The 22,714-nt window shown below is 39.2% G+C and overlaps 1 pseudogene; it reads left to right on the top strand.

Moving 5' to 3' along the window:
• The first annotated feature begins 2,166 nt into the window (after nt 1-2,166).
• On the top strand, nt 2,167-2,294 carry LOC145027781 (5S ribosomal RNA; annotated as a pseudogene).
• Nucleotides 2,295-22,714: the final 20,420 nt, after the last annotated feature.

Below are 22,714 nucleotides of genomic sequence, written 5' to 3' on the forward strand. Positions count from 1 at the left end.
GTTCAGCCACATTTCACCCTATAAATACCACCTCTTCCACCCTCATTTTCTTCACACCTTTCCCATTCTTTCTTCTCTTTACTCTCTCTCTCTCTAGAACCTCTCTCTAGCCCCGAAATCCCCCGAAAAGCCTAGGGAACCTCCCTAGCACGAGGCGGAAGCCCCGGAGTGCTCGAAGGCTCCGAGAAGAAGAGTTTTTCGGCTCGGGAACGCTGCTCCAAGCAAAGCTCGGTTTTCTATAAAACCCGCTGTAAGTGAGCTACGCCTACGCTATTTTTAATATAGCTTTTATTTAATTATAGTAACGTTATTAGGAACTTATAATAAATACTTGGGCTATTATTATGGGTTATATAAGTATTTTTTTGACGCTTATATAATAATAATAATAGCTAGACTATTAATTAGTCTCGACGAATAATAAACTAAACTCTAGTGGTAATAATACTAGGTTTCGTCGAAGAAAATTCTTTTTAGAAAGCGAAGCGCTGCCTGAGTTCGCAATCACCACCTTTTCAGGTGAGTGCATAGTTACTTTCAACTTACACATAAATATGAAGTATTTAATATAAATTACGTGCTACGTGTGCAAATTATCTGAATACTTGCTATCTATGCTGGATGAACGTTTTATACATGTTTTCAGAGATTTAAACTGTATATGTATTTTATATCTACAAAATGTGTTGGGTAAAACATGGGTAGATGTAATAGTTGCTGTGTGACAAAATAAAATAATGATAGGCCTCGTTATAGATGTTATTGACGATCCAGTCATCTAGCGGAGTATAGATGACGACCACGGACTATTCTAGACAGTCTAGTGGAACACTAGCAGGCTCGCAACCTGTAGGTGTTTATTCGAACTGTGTGTTTATTTGAACTGTGTGCTCACCAGATGTACTCCATCCCCCACATGGTTGCCTTAAGGACATTTGTTGCTAAGGAATCCCCTTAGCGGTAATGTCCATCCCGATGATAATCCTTAGGATAGGTCCCTTATGATAGATGCTTAGGGACGTAATGTGAGGATAACGGGAATGGGTAATCGGGTTTGTTTAATTTAATGAAGTTAATAAACTATTTATTGTGGGTTGAAAACCCTATGTGCTCACCAGGCTCCCAAGCCTGACCCACTCAGTTTTTATGTATTACAGGTAGTGGCGCATGAGCATAGGTGTGATGTTTTGGACGAGGGATTACGGATATAGGCCTGTAGATATTAAATAATGTAGTAAGGCTTATAGTGTACTGTTTATACTTTTGATCTGTACGAACATGACATCCCGAGTCTTTTAATGAAACACATTTCTATGGAAATGCTTTTGATAAATCTTTATCATATTATTGTTTTGGGACAAATTCCGCAACCCTTTTATTAAAAGATAACTCTGATTTTGAAATAAAGTATAAACAAAACCGGTCTTTTCTGGCCGTGATTTTGGGGATGTCACAGTTTAAAGTGGGTTAGATCTGATCCCACATCGGCTTGGAAGGAGAACGAAACATTTCCTTATAAAGGGATGTGGATACCTTCCTTGTCACAACGCGGTTTAAAGCCGTGAGGGCAGCAGATCCCATAAGAACTCTGTAGTTAAGCATGCTCGGGCGGGAGTACTACCAGGATGGGTGACCCCCTGGGAAGTCCTCGTGCCGAGTGGCCCAAAGCGGACAATATTGTGATACGTGCCAGAGGGGGGTGTTACAAATGGTATCAGAGCTAGGGCACGGGTCGATGTGTTCGACAGGGACGTTGAACCCTATAATGGGGGGTGAAAGTGGGTTAGATCTGATCCCACATCGGCTTGGAAGGAGAACGAAACATTTCCTTATAAAGGGATGTAGATACCTTCTTTGTCACAACGTGTTTTAAAGCCGTGAGGGCAGCAGATCCCATAAGAACTCTGTAGTTAAGTGTGCTCGGGCGGGAGTACTACCAGGATGGGTGACCCCCTGGGAAGTCCTCGTGCCGAGTGGCCCAAAGCGGACAATATTGTGATACGTGCCAGAGGGGGGTGTTACAAATGGTATCAGAGCTAGGGCACGGGTCGATGTGTTCGACGGGGACGTCGAACCCTATAATGGGGGGTGAAAGTGGGTTAGATCTGATCCCACATCGGCTTGGAAGGAGAACGAAACATTTCCTTATAAAGGGATGTGGATACCTTCCTTGTCACAACGCGTTTTAAAGCCGTGAGGGCAGCAGATCCCATAAGAACTCTGCAGTTAAGCGTGCTCCGGCGGGAGTAGTACCAGGATGGGTGACCCCCTGGGAAGTCCTCGTGTCGAGTGGCCCAAAGCGGACAATATTGTGATACGTGCCAGAGGGGGGTGTTACAGGCAGCATTCATGGATTTAATGAATAGGGTTTATAATCTGTTCCTTGATAAATCCGTGATAGTGTTCATAGACGACATTTTGATTTACTCAAAAAGCCAGGAGGAGCATGGCAGACACTTGCGAGAAGTGTTAGAAGTCTTGAAGAAGGAGAAGCTGTATGCTAAGTTCTCCAAATGTGATTTTTGGATTCGTGAAGTCCAATTCTTGGGTCACGTGGTCAACCAAGAAGGAATAATGGTTGATCCAGCGAAGATCGAAGCTGTGATGAAGTGGGAGCAACCGAAAAGTCCCACAGAGATCCGAAGCTTTTTAGGATTAGCCGGATATTACCGAAGGTTTATCCAAGGCTTTTCTTCGATTGCTACTCCATTGACAGCTTTGACCCACAAAGGAGCTACTTATGCTTGGAGTGAGAAGCATAAAGAAGCATTCGAGAAGCTAAAGAAGAAGTTATGTGAGGCACCGATACTTTCTTTACCCGATGGAGTTGAAGATTTCGCTGTTTATAGCGATGTGTCTGGGGTTGGATTGGGTTGTGTTTTGACCCAAAGAGAAAAGGTGATAGCATATGCGTCTCGACAGCTTAAGGAGCATGAAAAGAATTACCCGACTCATGATTTGGAGTTGGCAGCGGTAGTTTTCGCTCTGAAAATATGGAGGCATTACCTCTATGGCACGAAGTGCAAACTTTTCACTGATCATAAGAGTCTCCAATACCTCTTTAATCAGAAGGAATGGAATATGAGGCAACGACGCTGGCTGGAATTACTCAAGGACTACGACTGTGAGATACTTTACCATCCCGGTAAAGCTAATGTAGTTGCTGATGCTCTCAGTCGGAAAGTCAATCTTGAAAGGAAAAGGCCAAGAGCGTTGAGAATTGAAGTTGTCTCGACTATTTTAGAAAGTATAAAGAAAGCTCAAAGCGAAGCTTCTGAGAAAAATGACCGAAAGGAGGAACGTTTGGGTAAAACGTTGGTGTTTGGTACAAACGGTCATGGATTGAAGGTATTCCAAGATTGTATTTGGGTACCTAAGTCAGGAGGAATTAGAGATCTTCTGATGGAAGAAGCTCACAAGACCATGTATTCGATTCATCCCGGTAGCACTAAAATGTATAGGGACCTGAAACCCTACTACTGGTGGCCGACGATGAAGCTTGATATTGCAAAGTATGTGTCCGAGTGTGTGACTTGTGCGAGAGTCAAGACACAACATCAGAAACCGTATGGGAGTTTAGAACCTTTACCTGTGCCTATGGGTAAGTGGGAAGACATTGCTATGGATTTTGTCACTAAACTGCCCAGAACAAAGAATTGTCACGACATGATTTGGGTGGTCGTCGATCGATTCACTAAGAGTGCGCATTTCATAGCAGCCAGGGAGAAATGGTCTATGGAAAAGCTTGCGAATTCTTATGTGAAGGAAATTGTGAGACTTCACGGTGTTCCGCTAACAATTGTGTCGGATCGTGATAGTCGTTTCACCTCAAGGTTTTGGAAATGTCTGCAAGAGGAAATGGGTACCAAGTTATGTTTAAGTACAGCTTACCATCCGCAGACTGATGGTCAGAGTGAAAGAATGATACAAACACTTGAAGATATGCTGAGAGCATGTACCTTGGAATTCCTAGGTAATTGGGACGAACAGTTACTACTGGTAGAATTTTCCTATAACAATAGTTTTCACTCGAGCATTAAGATGGCACCTTACCAAGCTTTGTATGGACAAAAGTATCGGACGCCGTCTTATTGGCTTGAGGCTGGGGAAAAGCAGTTTATGGGACCGGATATGGTTCATCAAACTGCTAAAAAGTTGAAAATAATTAGGGAAAGGATGTTAGCAGCTCAGGATCGTCAAAAGAGCTATGCTGACTAAAAGAGAAGACCGATGACTTTTGAAGTTGGGGATTCGGTTTTGCTTAAAGTATCGTCGTGGAAGGGACTTATAAGATTTGGTAAAAGGGGAAACTTGAGTCCAAGGTTTATTGGACCATTTAAAGTTCTTCAGAAGATTGGGAACCAAGCTTACAAGCTCGAACTACCAGAAGAACTGAATGGAATTCATAACACTTTTCATGTGTGTTATTTACGAAAGTTCACGGGGGAAGTTCCCGGCATGATTCCACTTTCGGAGTTGAGAATCGATGAGAACAAAAGGTTGATTGGAGAACCAGACGCAATTGTTGACCGAAAGACTAAGAAGTTGCGACGCAAGATGGTCGAGTTAGTGCTTGTCCGATGGAAACACACGAATGGGCCGAATCTCACCTGGAAGACGGAGAGTGACATGATGGGTCGCTATCCGCATTTGTTTGTTGAGGTGTGATTCCCGGGATGGAATCATTCTAAGGTGGGGAGAATTGTAACGCCTGTGTTTCTGGGCTTGCCATTTTTAGCAATGTAATGGTCTAGGTTAACCTTTGTAACCCGTTTTGAAATAATAGAAGTGTATTATTTGAGTATTATGTGTTTTGTGCTTAATTGCTTAATTATGTGGTTTGATTAATTAAGAATAAAAATAAGCATCAAAATGAAATGTTAGATAAAGCCTATATTTATGGATAATGTTGTAGTAATTGAAACGAGGTTTCCGAATATATAAAGAATGCCGAAATCCGAGTTATAACGAAGAAGTTATGACATGTCGAAGTTTCGCGACAGAACCGGCACGACCCAGCGCGACCCAGCGCGATGTAAATAGTGGATTTAAGGTAGATAGATATCTATCCTTATTGATCTGAATGAGAATTGAAGATCTCATCGATAGTAGTGCAACGACGGAAAGACGGACGGAATCGGAGTTCAGATGAAGGAGTTATGAATTTCGAACGGAGTTTTCCTGTCCCGGCCTACTAAAAATAATATATAAGTAATATACTTATAATATATTAAAAATAAAGTCAAAATTTGCCAATGGAGTCTAAACGAGAGTTGTAGATCATGATCTCACCTTCGCGGCGATATAAAGAACGTCGAAAACGGAGTTCGTATGCGAAAGTTATGAATTTCTGAAGTTCGGGGCGCGAAACCCCAAAACTGTCAGAGACCACGACGTGGCCAGCAGTGCCACGACGTGGCAAGTGTCCTGACACCTCCGAGAGGCCCTCAGATGCAACTTGGGATGACGCATGCAGTGACGACCAAGCCCACGACGTGGAAAAAGGTTGCCACGACGTGGCAAGGGCCAAAATTGCCCTATAAATAGATTTGAAGGGCCAGCCGTTTAGGGTTGCTATTTTCTCTCTTCTCTCTCCCGTTTTACCTCGATTTGCGTGCTAGAAGTACCCCGAAGCCCCGATAATATTCCTGAGTCCCGAGATCCCAAAGATCCCGAGAAGTGCAGTTTCCGAGCCGAAGCTCTGCCCGCGAGAAGTTCGATTTTTGTAGAGATCTTCCAGATCTGCTACGGATTACTACTTTTACACGCCGTAGTGCTGTCTGATCATCTTCTGATCAAGTGAGTGTATACTACCTTTCATAAACGCAAGAATAATACAAGTATGGTTTGAGTGTATTAAGTTTATTGTCGTTTATACGTGTGAATGCGTTGTTACTTTCTCCTAACGCATAACTATGAAGTATTTTATACGAGATACGTGTTATGTGTATATTTTGTTGTTATGTGTGTGAATGTATATTCACTTTCTTCTATCTTACAGATATGATTATTTCTATATGAAATACGTGTTATGTGTGTGTGCCTCATCTGTTATATGGAAAATGTATTGATCAAGCATGCTATACAGGTTTTGAAAATATGTATAAAAATGTATGTTTTTATCTACTAATATGTTGGGTAGAACATGGGTAGATAGTTGGTGTGTAATAAACAGATGAGAGGCCTCGTTGTTGTTTTGATTCAGTCATCTAGCGGAATTTAGATGACGACCACGAACTTTTCTAGACAGTCTAGTGGAACGCTAGCAGGCTCATAACCTGTAGGTTTTAATGAACTTGGGTGTTCATTCGCTGTATTCCATCCCCCTCATGGTTGCCTTATTTGACTTATATTGCTGAGGAAACCCCGTAGCATGTGTTGTCACCCCGATGAAAATATTCTTAGATTAGGTCCCTTGTGTTAGTTATTTTAGGGACATAAAGTGAGAATAACGGGAATGGGTAATTGGGTTATTGTTGGTTGATAATAATTAATTTAATTATTTATTGTGGGTTGAAAACCCTATATGCTCACCAGGCTCCCAAGCCTGACCCACTCAGTTTTATTTGTATTACAGGAAGTGGCGCAAGGGCGTAAGATGGATGAACCATCAAGTTGTTTTGTTTACAAGTCTGTATATGTATATATTTGTTGAATGACTTGTAATGTTATCGTTTATGCTTATTGGTCTATATCGGAACATGACACCCCGAGTTTTGATTATATAATGAAAAATACATTTCTTTTATGAAATGCTTTGGTAAACATTGTTTTATCATGTTTTGTTTTTGGGAACAAATTCCGCAACTCTTTCAAATCAAAAGGATATACTCTGAATTTATTTTAAAAGCATACATGAAAATCGGTCTTTTCTGGTCGAGATTTTGGGGATGTCACAGTTGGTATCAGTGCATTAGTTTAAGCGAACTAGGAATTTGTAGGATTTCTAGACTTAAACTTAGAATGATAAGTGGAATTTTGAGATGCGTGTCTGTTATATTTTAGACACGAGCACTAATTTATTTTAGGAGGGTTGCCTAAAATGCTTTATGTGCTAAATGTTATATGTTGCCATATATGATATTATTTGTTCAGATCTATGGTCTGTTGCCGACCGGATCTAGAAACTTTATGTGTGTAGGATTCTAAGCGTACGTCTACGATATTAGAACTAGCATGTAAACGTTTCGGAGTGATAAGGATGATTTGAATATCTATCGTGAATGAGGATCTAATTTCACCTTATTGGGTGTGTAGATCAAAAATGGTGAGAACAAGAAGTGGAGTTGGAAATGCTGATGAAAACAGGAATCAACCACCAGTGATTGAGCAAAGACCTGTCGTAGCAGCAGCACCTGAGCCAATAACCATGGCTGGTGTGCAAATGATGATTCAAACGATGTTGGATCGTCAGATGGATGAAACTAGACGGTTGCTTCAACAGAATCGTGAAGAACTGTCAATTCGTGTGGAAGAGCCTGAATTAAATGAAGGGCACTCAGAAGGTGGAAACTTCAGTGGATCGGTTGGTCAAGCCAACCCACCGATAGTTAGGCGAGACCACCATGATGGAAGGAATTATGGAATGGGATGCAAGTACAAGGACTTTCTAACTTGCAAACCATCAACCTTCAATGGAAAAGAGGACCCGATAGGAGTGATGGATTGGATCTATGAAATGGAGTTAGCCTTCATGACTTGTGGCTGCAGAGGCAAGTTGCAGACAATCTATGCAGTGCGTCAATTCCGAGGTGGAGCCGTTCGTTGGTGGAACACTCTAGGGAAGACTTTAAGCCCAAATTAGCCACTGCAATTGTCATGGGCAGAGTTCTTGGTGCAGTTCAGGCGCAAGTTCTACTCGGCTCAAAATCTATTGGAACTAGAGAACAAGTTTCTAACGTTGACGAAAGGAAGCATGTCAGTTGATGAATACACCAATAACTTCACCGATAAAATGGAGTTTGCCTTGCGTATCGTTCCAGACGAGCTGACAAAGGTGGACCGGTATGCGAAGGGACTCCCATGGGAGTACGAGGTGCCAATACGCCAGGCACATACTTTAGAGGCAGCTATCTGGGCTGCCAAGTCTGTTGAGAACATGATAAAGGGGAGAACCACCAACAAGGTTGAGGTTGGTGAGAAGAGAATGTTTGAGGGAACATCTAGTTCCTGTAAGAAAAACAAATTTTCGAAATCTGATTCGAAAAAGTTTGGTGGAGGAAAAGGAGGAGAAGCGAAGTGGTGTGATAAGTGTAAGAAAAAGCACTTTGGGAAATGTAGCGAGGATGTAACCTGCTACAAATGTGGGAAGGTTGGACATTTTGCCAATGAATGTCCGAACAACAAAAGGATGTGTTTTGGTTGTAATGAAGAGGGGCACATTTTGAAAGGGTGTCCGAAGAAGAAGGAGGCAACTAAGCCCAACATTCCACCAAAGCCGAAGGCGAGAGCATTCCAGATGACACTGGAAGCTGCTAAGGATGAAGCTGATGTTGCTTCAGGTTCCTTTCTCGTTAACAATTTGCCTGCCCAAATTTTATTTGATTCTGGAGCCAACTACTCCTTTATATTGCATGAATTTGGTAGAAAACTAGCTTTGCCTGTTGATAGACTAGATAATGCTTTATTAGTCGAAGTTGCTAGTGGCAAGTTTGTACCTGTTAGCCATCGCATGAAAAACATCTTAATCGACTTGAATGTGAATAAGTTCCGCGAGGAATTATTGCCTATCGAACTTAATTTCAGTGGATGAATGAAAACTATCACTGGCAAAATCATGACCCATATTAATTGAACTATTATTTAAAGAAATTAAAAAACTAAAAATAATATTTTTTCTCCCTTCTAGGAAAAGAGACGGACATAAACTTATCTATAACTAGACGAATTTCCATGTGTTGAGCGTCACAGGTTAAAAATATATTGTTAAAATATTGAAAAATATATGTTTAAAATGGTTATTTATTGACATTAACTTTGACGTAATCTTTTTACACAAATTATATATATATATATATATATATATATATATATATATATATATATATATATATATATATATATATATATATATATATATATATATAAGATACCCCCAAAATGTAAGATCGAAAGCTTAGTGAGATACCCCCCAAATACCAACCACATATACCATACACATAACAAGCCATATCATAACAGAACATAGAACAACCATGCACTTCGGGTCTACTTTGTGACTGGTCCGTCGCACCGGGCCTTCAGTCCACCTGGTCCACCCTTCGAGTCTAGCCATATCCATCGAGTTTGCAGTGTTGTTGGGCCGCCCACACCGGGTCTTCAACCCACCTGGTCCACTCTCTGAATCTACGGTATGACTGGTCCGCCCGCACAAGGCCTTCAGTCGGCCTGGTCCACTCTCCAAGCCTCGACACGTCTGGTCCGCCCTCGTGGGACCTACAGCTTATTCGAACCGCTCGTTGGGCCTTCAGGATATCCGGTCCACCCTGGGTATGTTGGTCTACAGAACAAAGCAGGACCCGCCTCAACCCAACCCCAGTCAACCAACCATATGCACATAAACATATAACCACATAACAATTAATCATCAGTCAACCGATCTAGCAGATCACAGACATAGCATACTCTAAACAAGATACCAACCTAACTGGTCACTAACATATACCATCCTAACTACCAAGATGCAAACATAACAAAGCATAACACATCAACAATACCCATATTACAATCCGATAAAAGGCCGACCTTGGTGCCTTAGACCCTGTCGATATAGTGAGGATAACTCACCTCGCAATTGCTAACTGAAAAGATAAGATCATGCTGCTCCAACCTCCAACACGAACTCCACCACTGATAATACCAAAAGACTGAACTCAATAAATACCAATAATTACCCCTGGAAGTCAACTGGTCAACTCTTGGTCAAAGTCAAAGTCCTCAGTCAAAGTTAAACTTCCTGACTGACTCTACTCGCCGAGTCAACCCGCTGACTCGTCGAGTCCCTATGCTCTGAAAACTCCCATATCGCGATCCAACTCGCCGAGTCGCCCCAAGACTCACCGAGTCCCACGAACTCTGAGTCACTTCCTGCTTAACTCACCGAGTTGTCCCTCGACTCACCGATTCAAAGCTCAACCAAAACGGTTAGGACTTCACGACCAGACTCGCCAAGTCCAAGGACAGACTCGCTGAGTCCAAGACAGTCTTCAACAGACTCGCCGGGTTGTTCTTCCAATGCGTCGAGTCCCTGCCTATCTTCATCCATCTCGCCGAGTACACCCATGTGACTCGCCGAGTACATCTAGTTCTTAATCCATACAGTGGCTTTCCAAGCCATGCAGGGGCTCCAATCCATAGATCTACTATTCTACAAGCTATTCCTCACGTAAAGTTGCAAACATTACGTGAATCCAAAGATATCTAAGCATAAAACGCTCTTGAACTAGGGCTTGGGACAAGAAGGCTTCACCAACAATTCAAAGACAGGAACTTTATGATCTTCTGGACCATCTCAAGTCCAGATCTAAGGTAGTAACCTTAGATCCAACCTCCAAGCCCCAAATAACTCTAGAAATACTCCCAAAAATCCCACAAATGATAGATCTTGATGGATAATAGCTCAAGCAACGAATCATTACCTCAAGAGAAGACTCCAACAAAAGAATAAGCCAAAACCTTGACAAGCCCCTTGCTCCAAGCCTCTTAATCTTCAAAGATCTCTTCAAGAAACACTCCTTCAAGATCCAAATGCTCTTTGATACTCTCTCAAACGAATATTAGGGTTTCTGGACTTCAAAGGAGAGTAAAGAGACTGGGGAGAGGGTATTATGTTCTTTATATAGGGCTCAACCCCTGGGATTAGGGTTTTCTCCACACAGCACCAACTCGCCGAGTCCAGCCACCGACTCGCCGAGTTGGCCACTTAACACGCGACCAGAATCGCGACCATACTCGCCGATTCTACCCATGGACTCGTCGAGTTGACCATCCACATTTTCACTTTGAAACCTGAAGTCGGGATGTTACACTCGTAGATTCGGGCTAGTCAATTTAAAGACAATGAGCGTAAAAATGGCTTTTTGATAGAAGATTATTAAAAAATAATCTTAACCAAGTTATAGTATATGTCACAAAGGTTCCGTACATATAAAGAATACCGAAATCCGAGTTATAATGAAGAAGTTATGATGTTTCGAAATTTTACGGCAAAACCGGCAGGGCACCGGGAATCGTAAAAAGTGAATTTTTGATAAATTAATTTTTAGCCATACATATCTAAATGAAAGTTTTAGTATACGTTAAACTGAGAGCTTGAATAAAAAGAACGTCAAAATTTGACTTTGTATGAGGAAGTTATGATTTTTCTAAGATTTAGCATAGCAGTATACAGCCCGAAATTCGAATTTCAGATCGAGCAATTTTTAGCCGACACAAACTAAATGGGAATTCAATATATCATTAATAGGAGCTCCGTGATAAAAAGACAGCTGAAAACAGAGTCCGTATGTAGAAGTTATGACTTTTTCACGGTCGTTAACAATGTAATTTTGTCATACTATTATATTTAAAATCGGTCGAGAATTAGCCAACAGAGTCTAAACGAAAGTTATAGATTATGTCTCCACCTACGTTTGGATATAAGGAACATCGAAAATGGAGCTTGTATGCGAAAGTTACAGGGTTTAGAAGTCAGCATGGTGCTGCTACAAAGAGGGTGACGTGGCTAAATCTAGGTCATTGCTTTCTCCACAAGCCTTGCCACCAGAGGGTGACATGTGGCACCAACTCAACGAGTTGGAGGCCTCAACTTGACAAGTTGAGCAATATTTCAGCCTATAAAAATCATGCTAAGGTGCCTTCATTTCTCACACCTCCCACTCTTTCTTTTTCACTCTGAACCTCCTAAAACCCCTCTAAAGCCCTAGTAACCTGAAGGTGCTAGAGGAAAGCCCCGGAGCGCCCGAAGGCTCCGAAAAAAAAATAGCTTTTCAGCTCGAAATTTCTGCCCTCGCAGAGCCTGGTTCCTAGCTAAACCCCCGGTAAGTGAGTTATGCTTACCCTACTTTAAGTATAACTTATGTTTAAGTTCATCATCGTTATTATGAGCATATAAACAAAATTTATCAGTGATTCCAAGTCATTATATACGGGGATGATGTCTAGGCTATGATTTAGTGAGGTGTTTAAAGTGAGATTTCCAAATAGTATGCTTTATATAGCAGACGGACCCTACCTCCGATATTATCCTATCTGGTTGTTCCTTACTTGATAAATCATGAAAGTAGAATTTGAGTTAATGATGAAGCTAGACTAATAAGTAGTCACAATAAAGATTAGACTAAAACTTAGCGATAATAATGCTAGGTTTCATCGAAGGAAAATAGAATTGTTAGAAGCGAAACCCTGTCCGAGTTTGGAATCATCACTTTAACATGTGAGTACATAGTCCCTTTCATAAAAAATGAATTTAATACAAGTATTGATTGAAGTATTAAATATATGTTTATGTGCGAATTATTTGATGTTGCATGAAATATATGTTAAAGAACATACCTGATAATATATGATGATTTAGGATAAAGAGTAAACCTAAATTAACTATGAGGCATATTGGGTAGTATCTTCTTATGAGTACGAGTGAGATATACGCAGAATAGAAATTTAAAATATATCTTTGATCCATGAGCATGGATTAGACATGGTCATTTGTCCTTAGTTCGAGAGTATGGATAGGACATAGTTATTTGTCATTAATCCAGGAGTATAGATTTAGACAGAGATAATTGTCCTTAGTCTGAGAGTATGGATAGGCCATAATTATTTTTTATTCATCCAGGAGTATGGATTGAGGTATAGTCAATTATCCCTAGTCCGAGAGTATGGAATGGGCACAGTTATTGATCTGAGATCATGAATTAGACATACTTAATCTGGGAGTATGAATTTAGACATAGACGATTGTCCTTAGTCCAAGAGTATGGATAGGACATAGTTATTTGTCATTAATCCTGGAGTATGGAGTAAGGCATAGTCAATTATCCCTAGTCCGAGAGTATGGAATGGGGACAATTATCGATCCAAGAGCATGGATTAGACATACTTGATCCGGGAGTATGGAATAAGTAAAAAGGTAAATTTTAGATCCGAGAGTATGAACAGTGTCGTTGAGAGGATTGACGGGGTGGGGTAAGAGTTGTTTATACATTGTGAAATTGTATACTTGTGAGTTCTAATATATATATATATATATATATATATATATATATATATATATATATATATAACATTGTGGTATTGAAATCCCTATGTACTCACCAGTTTTCCCAACCTGACCCACTCAATTTATTTGTATCAGATGTGTCGATATGAAGCTACATTACGCCGAGAGATTAAGGAGACGTAGATCACTAGTGTAAATGATTGTAAGATATGTTTATGCTTATTCTTCTGTATATTAACGATGACATCCCAACTTTTTAAAAGGAAAAAAATACATTTCTTCGGAAATGCTTTGATAATGTATTTATCATGTTTTTCTGGGAACAAATTCCACAACATATTTCTTTAAAAGATACTCTAATTTTCAAAATAAAGCATAAACAAATCAGTCTTTTTTGGCCGGGAATTTGGGGATGTTACAGTTGGTATCAGAGCATTAGTTCAAGCGAACTACGAATAAGGATTTATATTTAGACTTCAACTTAGAATGTTAAGTGGTGATTGTGAGGAGTGTGTCTAATATATATATATATATATATATATATATATATATATATATATATATATATATATATATATATATATATATATATATATATATATTAGGCAGTACACCTGAATAGACACAAGTACTAGCTTAATTAGGGAAGATGCCTAAAATGCTTTTTTATGTTAAATAATTTCTGATGCTTTATGCTATCATTTGATCGTATCTATAGTCTATCGTCGAGCGGACCTAGTAATTTTATGTGTTCAGATTTCTAAACGTTTTAGTACGGTATTACAACTGGCATATAACTTTTCTTAGTAATTAGGAGGATTACACATCTAAACCTTCTCTATATATATATTCTTGTTTCAATACACTAAACGCTTGTTTTGGTGTATAGAATGTCATGATAAGGAGTCATAGTAGACTGGGCAAATTGGAGGAAATGAGAAGGCTTGCGATAGTGAATGATACCTATCAGAAGATATCGTCAGGATGATATCTTGCCTTTAGAATTAATCTAATAAATAATACTTCTATTACGGGAGAAGTAAACTTTCGATTTGCAGAAAGAAATATTTTTGGTATAATCCAGGAAGTTATCCCATCGTCTGACATTTTCATCACCAACCAAGTTGAAGCAAAATTGATGATTAAAGATACGCATGGAAGAAGTCCTATTAGAGTCTAGGGAAAATTATATGATTGTTTGGACATATTTTTATGTGGTAAAATTGTTTTTGTGATAATAACTTGGAGAACTGCGAGACAATACTTGGGACGAGTATCAGCGGATGTGAAAGGTAGTAGATGCTTATACTACCAGAAGCATATGACTCGCACTTGGATCACGGAAAGTCTCAAGGTTACCAAGAAGCTAGTAATTGATTCCGTTTTGTTTGTATGGCATTACCATTGTTTCGGTAATGACTAAGAAGATGATTGCTATTCCGAACCTAGTGGTCTTGTGAAATTGAGTCCGACTAAGATACGTATGTTACATGGTTAAGAGAACCAAGTTTTATGTAGCATCTGACTTAAGCCAGACATTTGAAGTGAAAGAAAATAGAAATGATCAATAGAAGCATCACGATCGTTGTAAGAGCTTGTAGCTAGAAGTGTTACATGCTATAATGTGATTATATCAAATTAGAGCAAGAAGGAAGTTGTCTTCAAGTCTGGAATTTGACTCTTAAAGACTTGAGTCTAAGCATTGCATCATACGATGAGAGGTCATTAGAACATGATCCATCAGTCTATTATGGTAATCGAATGAAAGAACTTATCTTAATTTTTTTAAGAAGCGGAAGGGGTCTCCAATAAAGATCAAGATTGTGACTTAAAGGTCACGATTGAAAGTACAACATGCGATAGAGAGCGTGTGCAAGACTGAGCACCGTATGTAATAAGAAGTCCAAGAGATAGATAGTCATTCGAAGGAACATAGAAGTTATGATTATTACCTAGGAGGAAGATATAACATATGGAGTCATTTTATAGTCCGATTAATTCCGAATTTGAGCTGTATTGACCAAACCAAATTATAGTGACCGATTTGCAATAAATCTCATCGGTGGAGGTCCGATTAGCGATTAATCGGCCGATTATGCCGATTTTTGCAACACTGATATTTTATGAGTTCAAAATTATATATATATGATATAACATTGTGGGATTGAAATCCCTATGTACTCACCAGGTTTTCCAACCTAACCCACTCAGTTTACTTGTATCACAGATGTCGATATGAAGTTACATTACATTAAGAGACTAAGGAGATGTAGATCACTAGTGTAAATGTCTGTTTATGCTTATGTTTATGTATTGACAATGACATCCCAATGTTTTAAAAAAGAAGAAAATACATTTCTTCGGAAATGATTTTATAATATATTTATCATGTTTTTCTAGGAACAAATTCCGTAACATATTTCTTTAAAAGGTACTCTGATTTTCAAAATAACGCATAAACAAATCGGTCTTTTTTAGCCGTGAAAATGGGGATGTCACATGATTCAACCATGAATGTGTTGTTGGCCTTTGTAAAGAGTTTTGGACATAGGGTTTGGTATTGGGTCCTTTTGGTCCATGCAAGTTAGTAAAGTTGCCAAGTTTATGGATTAAGACATTATTTAGAAGTAGATCTAAGGTTTAGATGTCAAGGTCTTAAGGGATTAAGCCATTAGATTGAAAAAAAAGATATCTGATGAGTACAATTGGCGTACTTTTAAATACGCTATGTGTACTAGGTTTGAGTCTCGTAAGTTGGTTGTCGAAGAGTATTTTGGGTGTACTCTGGTGGTATGCAGGGCATACTCTTTAGTTGAGCTTTTGGGCCTTTGGAATAATTTGGGCCATTTTGGGTTTTAGGCTATCATTATTTAGGCCTAGTAAGGGAAGGGTAAAATGGTCTTTTAATCTAGGTGGGCCCATCACATGTTACTGAAAGATCTGTTCCGGGCGGGGCACGATGGCTTTATGTGCCATACATACACATTCTATTATGTGCCATACATACACATTCTATCATGTGAGGAGAGATGGCTTTATGTGCCTACTGTATGAGCTTGTTGACTTGCATGCTAGTATTGGATAAGTCAGTGATAGAATTGCATATTTAAGTGATGCTTTATTCGGATTACTCAATGCTCAAATGTTGCTTGCTTTGTGTTGTTATGAGTTTTCATTGATATCAACTAACATTAAGTGAATGTGCTAAGTTCCATATTACTGAGATTAGATAATTTTATAGGGCTAGGTGTTACTCTATTACACAAGTCTTGTTTAAGTCTAACCGTTGTAGTGTGAGACCTTTCGGTCGAAGAATTATCTAGTGTCGGTAGTATGTAATTGAATTTGTGAGGTAGTTAGATGGTATTAGAGAGAGTTCCTTTTTCAGATGATAATGAAGAGTGGTGTGATGGTGGCCTACGAGAGTCTAGGATATGCTTTAGAGTAGAGAACATTTAGTTATGAAAGTAGATACTTTGAGTACTAGAGAAGTAACTTAGAGGATTTGAGGCGATTGTTGAGGAAAGTATGGATAGACGTGGAAGGTAGTATTGGCCCATACTACTGGAAGCAGAGGATCTATACTCGAGTCAAGGAAGGTCATGATGATTCCAGGAAGCTTGTAGGAAGTGCGATTTCTTTTCGGGTATTTTCTGATTTTTTTGAATGGTTTATGTTCAGTATGGTGGCCACTCGAGGAGGTTTTGGCAGTGGTACGTGTTCTAGATCTAGGGACGTACATATAGATGATCAGATGCAGGAGTTCATTTCATCAAAGATTAGCCGCAATATTTTAGAGAAGACTCATATGATCTTTGGTATGATCAAGGAGGATATCATGGAGATTATGGATGAGCGTTTGGGCTCTTTTCATATTGATATGGTGGCGATTGTGGGAGCACGCGCTTTGACTTTCTGAGAGTTCCTGGCATGCGGAACCCCGGAGTCTTCGAGAAGAAGGATCTGATTGCAAGCAGACATTGATGAGCGGATGTCACGAACGCCTTCTGCATTAGTTGTTGTCCCGAGGGGGTAAAGGTCAGACTTGGGAGGCGACGTGGTTGATTCGATGACTTGGGAGGATTTCATGATGAGGTTTTGGGCTGAGTTTGCACCTATGACTGACGTCCAGTAATCGGGGAGGGAGTTTTAGGACCTTCACCAGATTACTGAGATAGTGGTGGAGATCACCGCTATGTTTCATGACAGGGCGTTACTGGTTCCACAGTATGTAGCAGACGAGTAGATAAAGAAGGTGAGATATCACGATATGTTGAAGAAGCGACATCAGACAGTTTGTGAGCATATATAGTTGCAGGACACTGGATGATATGGTGGCGAGAGCTAGAGAGAGAGAGAGAGAGAGAGAGAGAGAGCGGGGGGGGGGGGGATTCTGGCCACTTCAAGTGCGACATGACGGGTCATATCACCAAGGATTTCACTACTACTACCACCACCACCACCACCACCTAGGTATCTTATCTGATTTGCTTCCATTGGATTCAGAGGAGTGATAAAAAGGCCAACTGCCCGAGCCTAGCAGCAGGAGGACCAATTGCAACACCCGCTCCGACAACCCTAGGGATTACAGATGGACATCAGGGTAAGGCGGAGGCGCCTGTTGTGAGGAGTAGGGCATTTTAGCCGACAGCCAAGGAGGCTCGTGCAACACCAAATATTGTGACAAGTATGTACCTTGTCCTTATCTATTTATTTATTTTGATTTTCATGCTTATATTTGTGTTTTTCTTATATGGTCGTTCCTTGTGAAAGGTACCTCCGCTCTGGTTTTATTTGATTCGGGGGCTATCCGATCTTTTGTGTCTCTTGCGCTCAACAAGAGGTTTTTCGATGCTCCACGGGAGCTGGATTATCCACTGGAGGTCGAGATTGCTGACGATCACCCTGTGCGAGTATCGAGGGTCATCAGGGATGTATATCTGATTTGTTTAGTGAGCAATATCATAGTGATTTGGTTCCCATTCCCCTGCACGAGAACAAGGTTATTGTGGGATTGATTGGTTGAGCCCCAATGGGGCAATAATTGATTGGGAGAATCAGTTGGTACGTACTCGAACCCCAAGCTGGGGAGATTTAGTCATTCAGGGGGAGGGTGTATAGCATGGACCGACTCTCTGTTCCGCAGCATGGGTAAGACTTTATCTTCAGCAGATTTGTTGTGGGTTTTTGGCTTATGTGATGGAGACCCGAGAGAAGGGTAAGGCTACAGTGTGCGATGTACCGCTTGTTCGGGAATACCCAAACGTTTTCTGAAGGATTTTTCTGGAGTGCTTCCAGAGAAGTATGTGGAGTTTCGGATTGATTTGATTCCAGGTACAGCTCCGATATCCAAAGCACCTTATCGGTTAGTGATGGGTTTTTGGGTGTATAACTATAATGCACTAAGCGGAAAACATTTAAACAATTCAAATAATTAGGGCACATGCAACCTAATAGGATCTATGTTTTTCACTTGTAGGCAACATACTATGAATCGTTATATTACAAAATTTTCGTATGAAAAACTAATTCATATGAATAAAAAAACTTACCTTAAAGATTGCAACCTAATAGGATCTATGCCTGGTATCATCGTTTTGCCCATCATGCAATATCCATTGGGTTTCATCACACTCACACTTACCCATCACTATTTATTCTTCATTCAGCTGGGGCAACCACATATTTAATACTTTATGTTGATGACATTATACTGACAACTTCTTCTACAATTATCTTACACCAAATTATTGACAAACTCAGCCGCAACTTTGCCATGATTGATCTTGGGCCACTTAAGTATTTTTTTTTTTTTTTGGTATTTCTGATGTCAGATCTTCTACAGGTCTCTTTCTCTCTCAACAGAAATATGCCTCTGAGATTTTGGAACGAGCCAACATGCAAAATTGTAATCCCTGTCGGACTCCTGTCGAACATGTCCACAAACTAGATCTGGCCCTTCAGATGCTTACCCCACTTTATTTCGCAGCCTCGTAGGTGCCCTTCAGTATTGCACAATCACCAGACTTGACATTGCTTTCAATGTCAACATATTTTCTTATACATGCATGATCCCAGAGAGCCCCATCTACATGCTCTCAAACAGATTCTACGTTATATTCGGGGAACTTATGGTCATGGGCTCCAACTTCAAGTCTCCCCCACTTCTTCATTTATTGCATACTCTGACGTGGACTGGGAGGGTGCCCAGCCACTAGACACTCCACCTCAAGATATTGTGTATTTCTTAGGGACAACCTCATCTCTTGGTCTTCCAAAAGACTAGGCACCATTCCAGATCTAACACTGAGGCTGAATACCAGGATGTTGCCAATACTGTTTGCAGAAATCTCTTGGCTCTGAAACCTTTTTCTTGAAGTTCATTGTCCTACACCAAAAGCAACAATTGTATATTGTGACAACGTGGGTGCACACTACATGCCAACCTATCCGGTTCAAAACCAACGAACGAAGCATATCAAAATCGACATTCACTTTGCTCGAGACAAAGTAGCTATTGGCTACATACGGGTTCTTAATGTTCCATCCGCCTGGCTGTATGCTGATATCTTCACCAAAAGGCTATCAACTAGCTTATTCTTGTATTTTCGCTCCAGTTTAAACGTTCGTCATCTACCTCCCGATCAAAATGCAGAGGATGCTAGTATATTGTGTATACTAGTGTATATTAGCCCATGGTTTTTGTAATAGATTATTTCATCATCTCCATGATTATTGCTAAAATAAATTTAAAAAATATTCTTTGATTAAAAAAGACATCTACCACTCTTTGATTATAACAGACGTCTTAAAAAAATAATTTGGTTTCAAATATAGCTTTTGGTTAAGTGAAGAAAATATCATCGTCATGTTATTATTTGTGAAACCAAATTAAGTTATAATTATTTCAACTGCACCCAAAGTCATTCGTAGATATTAATAGTGAATTAAAAAATAATATGAAAAAGTGAAGAATATAGTAAGAAAAGTAGAGAAGCCAAATGGGAAAAGGATGAGCTTAGAGTTCACGTCAAACGTCAAACGGACGTGTTCTCTTTCTTTCCATTTTGTAGGTTTCCTCCATTGTTGTTTTGTGACCCTCTAAAATCGAATCATTTCTACTATGTTTGTGTCTTCTAATATAAATGAATAATGTGGGAGAAATATTATACAGGTGATGAGGTTGAGGCTACATCGATGATTGTGATGGGTGTTGGTATGTGTGTTTGTGTGAAGGTGACGACATTTATTCACTTCCTGCTGCTTCTTCTTCTTCTTCTCTCTCTCTCTCTCTCTCTCTCTCTCTCTCTCTCTCAATATATGTAGAATCTTGCAAAAGGACATAATCCAGTCTTTTTCTTACTGACTTCTACAACTGTTCTCCCACAGTCACACACACATATATATATATATATATATATATATATATATATATATATATATATATATATATATATATATATATATATATATATATTGAAATGAATCACCCTCTTCATCACATGACCACCGCCGATGCTTTTGTTCAAGACGTAAAATAATACTGTTGGATGCGCATTACTGTCATCGGGTGTTGTGCTTAATGAAGATACCAAGGAGAAACAACTTAAAACCCAGAGAACAATTAAGTATTTAAAACTGGATTATTTTTTAATATTATCATCCCTTTTCAATTTTTATAAGATATTCGTTCAATATGACATTCATAATTAATCTCAATCTCTAGATCCATGTCGTTAACAAACTCATATTTATTATAAGATGTGCAAGAAAGATCAACATATAAAGTTTGATGTGGTTTTACGGGATCCTTTAAAGGATGAAAATCTCGTTTGAATATGAATCTTAATAACAGCGACGCAAACGTGTTGAACAAATAGTATGAAGTGAAAACATCCTCATTGGATTGAAAAAAATAAAGTTACGAGCTGTTGAACATATGGTTTAAAGAATCCACTAATGAGTAATAAAAGCAGTTATGGTTTTGGTTTTGTTTTTAATTGAATAAATTTAATTAGGGGATAATGGATAGTTATTCTTAAGTTAATTTTCATTTATAAATTACACCTATATAAGTAATACTAGTATAAGTTATGTAGTACAATGATTTTGTATTTTCCAATTTTCCAAATTTTCAATTCTAATCTTTGCTAGCATATCTACCTTGTCAATTTTTCTCTTTTTTACAACCTACTTCTACTTTCCTATTTATTTAAAACCAACAAATTGGTATCAAAGTTGAATTTTTGAGGGATTTGTGAGGACAATCGTTGAATAATATTTCACAGTTCAATATTCGTGTGTTCAATGGTGACAATTACCAATTATGGGCTGCGAGAATATCATCTTATCGTGAAGCCGTGGATCTTTGGGAAGCTGTAGAAGAGGACTATATTATTCCTTAACCTCCATAAAATCTTACCATGGCTCAAATAAGAATTCACAAAGAGAATATATCAAGGAAGTCAAAGGCGAAAGCAACTCTATTTGCTAGAGTCTCTACAACCATTTTCATAAGAATTATGTGCCTCCAAATTGGAAAAGAGGTTTGAGATTATCTAAAGGAGGAATATGAAGGAGATGAAAGATTTCGAGGCATGCAAGCTCTCAACTTGATCAGAGAATTTTAGATGCAGAGAATGAAAGTGTTGGAGACTATCAAGGAGTATTCAGACAGATTACTGAATATTGGAAACAATGTATGATTGCTTGGCTCTAAGATTTCAGATTCGAGAATCGTTGAAAAAAATTCTCGTTACTGTACCTGAGAGATATGAAGCTTCAATAACCACCTTGGAGAATACAAGGGACATGTCAGAGATTACTTTGGCATAATTGCTAAACTCGTTGTAGGCACAAGAGTAATATAGGCTTATGAGACATGAGCATGTTGTTAAGGGTGCTCTACCAGCCAAGCATCAAGATGAACGAAAGCAAAGGAAGAAGATGACATAAAGGCCTCGTCAACATCCGTTGTTGAAGATTCTATCAACAACCATAATCAAACCAAAGTTCAGACCCAAAAAAGAATTATCTGCCTTATAAGCATTATGGAAAAATGGGTCATCCTCCATTCAGGTGTTGGAAAAGTCTAAATGCAAAGTGTAACAAATGTAATCAAGTTGGTCAGGAAGCTGTTATATGCAAAAGCAATACTTAAAAGAGTGAAGAAGTCCATAAAGCTACTCAAGATGAAGACGACCATATGTGTGTTGCATCTTGTTATTTAACAACAGTATCTCCTGAAAGTTGGCTAATTGACAGGGGTGTACAAACCACATGTGTAATGACATTAGCCTCTACAGAGAGGTATTGCCTTTGAAGTCCAAGAGAATGAAAATAAGCAACAGTGAATATGGTCCAGGAAAAGGAATTGGAGCAGTTGCAATTATAACTACTTTAGGTACAAAAATAATCTCAAATGTCCTGTATGTACCAAAAATTGATCAGAATTTAATACGTGTTACCCAACTGCTAGAAAAAGGATTTAAGACA

This window comes from Lactuca saligna, chromosome 1 (genome assembly GCF_052625555.1).
Source record: "Lactuca saligna cultivar CGN05327 chromosome 1, ASM5262555v1, whole genome shotgun sequence".
Taxonomy (NCBI): Eukaryota; Viridiplantae; Streptophyta; class Magnoliopsida; order Asterales; family Asteraceae; genus Lactuca; species Lactuca saligna.